This window comes from Chrysochloris asiatica, unplaced genomic scaffold (assembly GCF_000296735.1).
Source record: "Chrysochloris asiatica unplaced genomic scaffold, ChrAsi1.0 scaffold00293, whole genome shotgun sequence".
NCBI lineage: Eukaryota > Metazoa > Chordata > Mammalia > Afrosoricida > Chrysochloridae > Chrysochloris > Chrysochloris asiatica.
The window spans coordinates 298,776-305,868 of record NW_006408811.1 but is presented as its reverse complement, the minus strand read 5'-3'; the positions used below and the strand labels follow the sequence as shown (position 1 = coordinate 305,868).

Here is a 7,093-nt window from a genome sequence, read left to right as displayed (position 1 = left end):
TCAACTCAATGACACCTAGGGGTAGTTCTTCTCTGTCCTACAGGGTTACTAAGAGAATAGACTTGACAGCACTGAGTCAGGTTTGGTTTGGTTATTTCCCTCCCATTTTCCTCAATCTTTCTGTAAACTTTGGTGAAAGGTATCATCCCTAGGGTGAGTTCCCTCAAGATTTGTATATACAGTAAAAGGGATCTGAGCTAGACTATTGGAATAATTTGCCCAAACATTAAGGATTAGATTACACCATTGGATTAAATTTCCCAAATGTAAGAAAAATGAGACACTGGAAAAGCATTACTGAGTTGGCATTCTTTGGGATCTCTCACAAAGCAGTCTACAGAGCCAGATTAATGAATGCTGTCCACAAACATCTCCAGAAGTACAAAAGGAATAAAGGTGTCTTCTGTTTTATGTATTGGTCCTGTCATCTCATAGTCCTGCCATAGGCTCTCGGGCCCACAAGCCCCAGGTGTCTGAAATGGCATAGAGTAGAGGGAGGTTAGCTACAAGCATCTCGCAGGGGATGCTAAATCAGAGTCCACTCAGAACCCAGAATTCTAAATGTGTAGTGTGGTTATGCTTGCCTGGGGGACTTCTTATAATGCTAATTGCTGGGCTCCACCCCCAGAGATTCTGATTCAGTACGTCTGGGGTGGAGTCTGAGAATATGGATTGCTAACAAATTCCCAGATGATGCTAATACTGCTGGTCCAGGGAACACACTTCGGAGCCTGCCAGGTAAATTTCATTGGCCTTGGTTCTCTATATGAACTAGGATTTAGAATGAATCAGGGCTTCCTCTGACTCAGTGGTCTGTGGAATGCCCCATTTGGACAGCCAAGTGCACTATCCCAGCTTTTCTTGGAACATTCCCTCAAGATGTCCCTTGCCAACCATTGCTGGGGCCACTATAGTTCACAAAAGAGCTGTTAGCCCTCTCTTCCTAGTGCAGCTGAAATGAAGTCTCTTCTTTTCTCAGAAAAGACACTAATCTTGAGACCTTGCCAAGGATATGAGCTGCCTATTTAGCAAGCTGCCACCAGCTTGGCACTGATGTTTGTTTAACCTCTGTTCAGCGGCAGTCTGCTGTGGAGAGTTTCGTCCCGCCCTTGGCCAGGCTTGTGATTTTCAAGTTCAGTCCTGAAAAGCCTCTTATTTTCCAGTTTGAGGAATTTAGGTTTCCTTCCTGCACGTGCTCCTCTGGGTTCCCCCATGCTGGCACAAACCCTCCATCTCTCAGCAGATTGCACCAAGGGCTGGGACTATTTGAACTGTCTGCTCCAGCATGGAGAGGTCTTTTATCACTGGCATTGTTTAGAATTGTTGGCACATAGTGATAATACAAAGCCATTTGCTTTCTTTGCCTTTGTTTCAGTTTATAAATATTTTACAGACAATGTATCTCACACACACACATGGCCTTCTCTTGAGCATGTTGCTACCATCCACCCCTCACCCAGGACTCCTGGTGTGGTGCTGTAGAATCAGCACTAGACTGCAAACCACATGGTCAGCAGCAACTTGGAAATCATATACAGGGTGGCTATGAGCCGGAACTACTCGACAGCACTTAACAACGACAACAACACCCCTCACCTCAGTATGCCACAGTTACATGGGGTGGCTGTTCAAATGGCTGCTACTCAAGAAGCTTTTAATGAAAAAAAAAAAAAGGAGACATAGGAAATATTGTAAATAATTTTACAGCTCCAACAGTGTCCTGCTACCACCCCAAAAAAAAGACTGTTTCTGTCAATATTTCTTAAGTACAAGTCAATACTTCATGGAATTCGTTTTCTAGGTAGAAGTTTAGGGTCATGACTTTGTTGGCCTAGCTGCTAAATTGACCTAATGTTTTTGTTCTAGCCTCCAGTTCATTGAGTAGGGTCTGGGATCTTAAAAGCTTATTAGCAGCCACCTTAGATACAACAAGACCTATTGTAGTCAAGACAATGCCAACTCATAGAACCCTTGTAGGGCATAATAAAACTGGCCCATAGTGTTTCCCAGGTTGTAAATCTGGAAAATTTATATCTTACAGCAACATTTTCCATGAAACAGCTAGTGGACTTGAACCATTCAACCTCTTGATTTGCAGCTTGAGTACTTTAATTACTGTGGCACCAGGGTTCCTTAAGATATCACAGTATGCTTCTATTTGCCAGGAATAGCAGAAGAAGGAGACCTAAGAATCAGAGAAGGACACATACTTCCAGTTTAATTGCCTTCATAAACTATTTACTACCTCCTTTCCATCAGACCAGAACTGAATGGCACCCAGCTACCCTTACTGAACATGTTGATGTAGGACTCAATAGACAGATCCTGATCAAAAGAAGGAAAATCAGGGAACAGAATTTCAAATTCATATGGTAACTTGATTTGCTGGATCCATTAAGATGGAAGAAACTTCCAAATCTACTGTCTAGAAACAAACTTGGAAGTTTGAACCAAAACTATCTCATAAAACCATGATTAAATTAAACAGCTTAGCTCAATTACTAAAGAATCTTTATCTTGAGCATTCTTATAAAAAATTGTCTATATGAGTTCAAAATGACAACAAACCATAAAAAAAACTTAATCTATTGCCCTCAAGTTGATTCTGATTCATAGTGTCTATATATATCGGGTTTCCAAGGCTGTAAATCTTTATGGGAGGAGAAACCCTCATCCTTCTTCCATAAAGCATCTGGTGGTTTTGAACTGCCAACCTTGTGATTGGCAGCCCAATGCTTGCCTTTGTTGTTGTTGTTGTTAAGTTCTGTCAAGTCAGTTTGGACACACGGCGACCCTCAGCACCACAAATCTAAAGCATAGATGAGAGTTCTAAGAAGCAGAAATTTGACATGAGTGGTGTTGAAAAGGCCTGTAAATTAAGCACCATTCCAAAAAGGGCTGTTCCCATTGGTCTCCTAGCATGAGGTTCCAGAGACCATCCCTCAGTTGGCTTTGTGCTGGATGGTCTTCTCTGCTCCCCCAGCCTCCTGCCTAACAAGTCTGGCTCAGTGAACTGTCAAACTCATTCACCCTGAGTCTTTCATAGACAGGCATGACTACTTCCAGACCCAAAAATAACAATAACAGCATCCACTCTGACCCCTAACAACTCAGTGAAACAGAGTCAAACTGCCTCATAGGGTTTCCAAGGTGTGGTGCTGTGAGTTAATGTGCCAGACTGCAAAGCCATTTGAACTGCAAGGTCGGCAGTTCAAGCTCACTAGCTGCTCTTAGGAAACCCTATACAAGGTTGCTATGGGTCGGAACCGACTTGACAACACTTCACAACAACAATCACAGCAATCTTTACAAAAGCAGAGAACCAACTCTTTTTCCCATAGAGTGGTTAGGGGGATCTGAGCTGCCAACCTTTTAATTAGTAACCAAGCATTTTAACCACTGTACCAGTTCCTCCAATTCCAGACTTAGCTGTACTTTTAAAAAGCAGGACTTCTAGAAAGCGTTCTATCTACTTGCCAAAAGATTATATTGCTGATAGTGGTATAGAAGTAACTCGAGGTTGCAAGAAGATTTGAGAGGGACAAGGTAGCCGCTGGACAGGACTCCTCAGGTCACCCGATGTGTGTGAACTCCCAAGTCCTATGGTACTGGCCTCATATCCTACAAAATGGCCTGAGCCCCTAGCAGTACAGTATCCTCCTTGAAATTCCTAAGGGACGGTGGGGTGGTCTCCTGGCCACCTCTCACTTAAATTCTCCTTTCCTCTGACTTTCTTGGCTGTGCTCACTATCCTGCTTCCTATAGTACATAACCATATTTTTACTGAAGATGAGAAAAACAGGCCAGACAATAGCTTAAAATTGAGCATTAACCTTCAGAATTCTTAAAGTGGCTATACCCCATCTACTGCTTCAACCTTCTCTAGCTGGATCTTTCCCTCTTTTCCCAGCTTCTCCTTCTTCTCCCACCTCCAAATCCCTGTTTCTCCCCTCCACACCAAGCTACCAAAGGAAAATTTTTATTATTTTATTGTATGGGTATGTTTAGGACTGAGCCATCCCCTTCTAGGGGTTTTGGGACCTCTTTGTCTCTTCTGCTTAATAAGGTTTCTTTAACAAAGAACCACCATCCCTGACTTGAGCTCCACTGTTCCCAGCTCACAGAGGAAGACGCCTGGAAAGAGGGATTTTCCCTTGTGTTATATAAGCCATTTCCTCTTCTGCCTACACTTGGATTTCTACACTATAAGAAGCTTTTCTTTGTGCCAATTCACTTTTCTCAGTTACTTAAAGTTTACATGTATATTTCATTTAATTGTAAAAACCATTACATAAATTATTTTTTAAAAAAACAAAAATCACAATTCCCTGGACTCTAGCAACCATTTCCATTTTCAAATGCCCCATTCTAGTCTCTGTCCACCCACACATGTGTTTTAAGGCACCTAGGTTTTCCTTTTCTGCATTTTGATTTTACATGAGTCTACAGACAGCTTTTCGTGTCTTCATTGTTTTTATTTTAATGACTGCATAACTTTCCATGGAGTTATTGCTCCATCATTTAGCTACACATGCCTCATCATAAAGGTAGGCATCTTTGTTCACGAATGTATCCAAGCATCTGGAACCGTGCCTAGGACATAGTAAGAGCTCAATACATATTTGTGGAATGGTTGAACAATTCACTTAGGTTGTTTCTAATTCCTTATGAAGGTGTTCTGGTGGTTCTGTGTGTTAGGCTGCTAATCACAAGTCAGTGGTTCAAATTCACCAGCTACTCCAAAGGAGAAAGATGACACTGTCTGCTCATGTAAAGGTTTGCAGTCTCAGAAACCCTACATAGGGTCTCACTATGAGTCCGAATCAGCTTGATGGCTGTGGGTTTAGGTGTGGTTTCCTTCCTTATTGCCGCCCCCAAAAGGTTAATGAATGGTATAAAGAGTTAACTCACTCAGACACCAGCCAAAAGGTTGAAGGTTCAAGGCTAGCTAGAAGCACCTTGGAAGAAAGTCCTGGCTATCTACTTTTGAAAAGTCAGCTGTAGAGTGCAGTTCTCCTCTGACACACGTGGGTCAACACAAGCAAGAGTTGATTTGATGGCAACCTGTTGGATGAAATAAACACCTGTATGCATTTTTCTCTGGTTTAATTAATTCCTTGATAGAGATTCCCAGGATTCAATTAATAAAACCCTCACCAGTGTTATCATAATAGTTTACATTTATTGAACACTTACTACATGCCAGGTAGCCTTTATATCATTGAATCCTCACAACATCCCTATAAGAAAAATACTAATAATCCCATTTTACCAGGGCTTCAAACTGTTTCATTTGGTTCAATCTCCTTCTGAGAATTTGTATTTCCACCCTTAGATATAATGAATCCAAATCTATATTTTAACAAAATCTTCAGTAAGAATCGCGTGGAGATCTATAAGAACCACCTAAGGATCTGTTAAAATGTCCATTCTGATTCTGTGTAGCTGGGATGGAGATACAAATCTTCAGCAGATGGTCGACAACCAGTTTAAAGCCCTGTACTTTACAGAAGAAGAAACAAAGGGACTGACTCATTTTCCCAAGACTACACAGTTTATAGTGTAGTGGTTATGAGTCAGGCTGCTAACCTCAGGGTCAGAAGTTCAAAACTACCAATTGTTCCACAGGAGAAAGATGAGGGTTCATGCTCCTGTAAAGATTTATAGCCTCAGAAACCCTGTACAGGGTCACTGTGAGTTGGCACCAACTCCACGGCACATAACAGCAACAACAGCAACACAGTTTATGGACTCTTGGTGTGGTGCTGTGGGTTAATGCACTGGACCACAAGGTTAATTTGAGTCACATGGTTGGTGGTTCAAACTCACCAGCTGCTCCTCAGAAACCCTATGTAAGATCACTGTGAGTCATAATTGAATCAATGGCACACAACAACAACAATAACCACACAGCCTATGGGCTCCTGGTGTGTCAATATAGGATCATTACTGGACTGTAAATCATAAGATCGGCAGTTCAAACCCACCAGCTTCTGTTTAGAAACCCTATACAGGGTTGCTATGAGTTGGAACTGATTGGATGGCATTTAACAACAATACAGAGCTTATACAGAGAAGAGAAGGGGTTTCAAACCTTAGATGCTTAAATCTTAACTATAGGTAAGCCCTTACTTATGGAATCCTGGTATGGCACTGCAAGATAAGCACTGAACCGAGGGCGGCCAGGTGGTGTGGGTGAGTGGGGGCTCTGGGATGGGGGGGGGCAACTCGTGAGTTAAACCTCCCAGGTAGGAACTCACAGTCTCACGGCCCACGTGAGTCTCAGTGCGCCAGAGCCTTAGACCCGCTTCTTTGAGAAATCACTGTGCGAGGAATTACAGGCTTCTTAAACTTGCGCCACTGCAGCCCCAGCTCCTTTGGGCTTGAGGGGGCAGGGTGGGAACCAGCTCACACGAAGCCTCCAGTAGCAGGAAGACTCAAGCAGGGAAAGCCACTGGTGACACCTACCCCAAGGTGGGATTTCTGCGCATACAGTGGACAGAAGGAAGTTAGTTTAAAGGTGGAAAAAAAAAAAAAAAAAGCCTGCAGAAAAAGAGAAGCAGGGACTGTCTGACATCATCAGGCACGGACTGTGCCTGCCTGAGCCACTTCTGCCCTGCCCAGTTGACCCATGTCCGCCAGCCAGCGGACCCCCCACCCCAGCACAGTCCAACCGTGTTCCCGGGACCCACCGGGCATGCGCGCACACAGGCGAGCAGCTCCCCTCCTGCCGAGCCGCGTCCCACAGACCTGCCAGATGTGTAAAAGCGAGCGACCTGCCTCCAGCTGAACTGAGCAGCGTTCCTCAGCCCTGCCGGACGTGCACTGGCAAACAGCTCACCTCACGCTCAACTGAACCGCGGGGCGTGGGGGCAGGCAGCCCCCCTCCTGCTGCGAGCACCCGCAGGGGAACCCCATTTGGGTCTCCCCTTCATTTTTATTATTGTTTTTTATCTTAGAAGGTTCAGCAGGAGCCCCAACGTGGCTCTGAGGGCTGGGGTGCCACTACAAGGTCACCTGAATTACAGGGTCAGTGGTCCAAGCCCACCAACCGCTCCTCAGAAACCCTATAAAAGAGCATTAGGGGAGGGAC

General features: G+C 44.0%; 1 pseudogene; it reads right to left on the bottom strand.

Moving 5' to 3' along the window:
* Positions 1-347: 347 nt before the first annotated feature.
* The window catches only part of LOC102812995, a 29,654-nt pseudogene continuing 22,908 nt past the window's right edge, over positions 348-7,093 (bottom strand).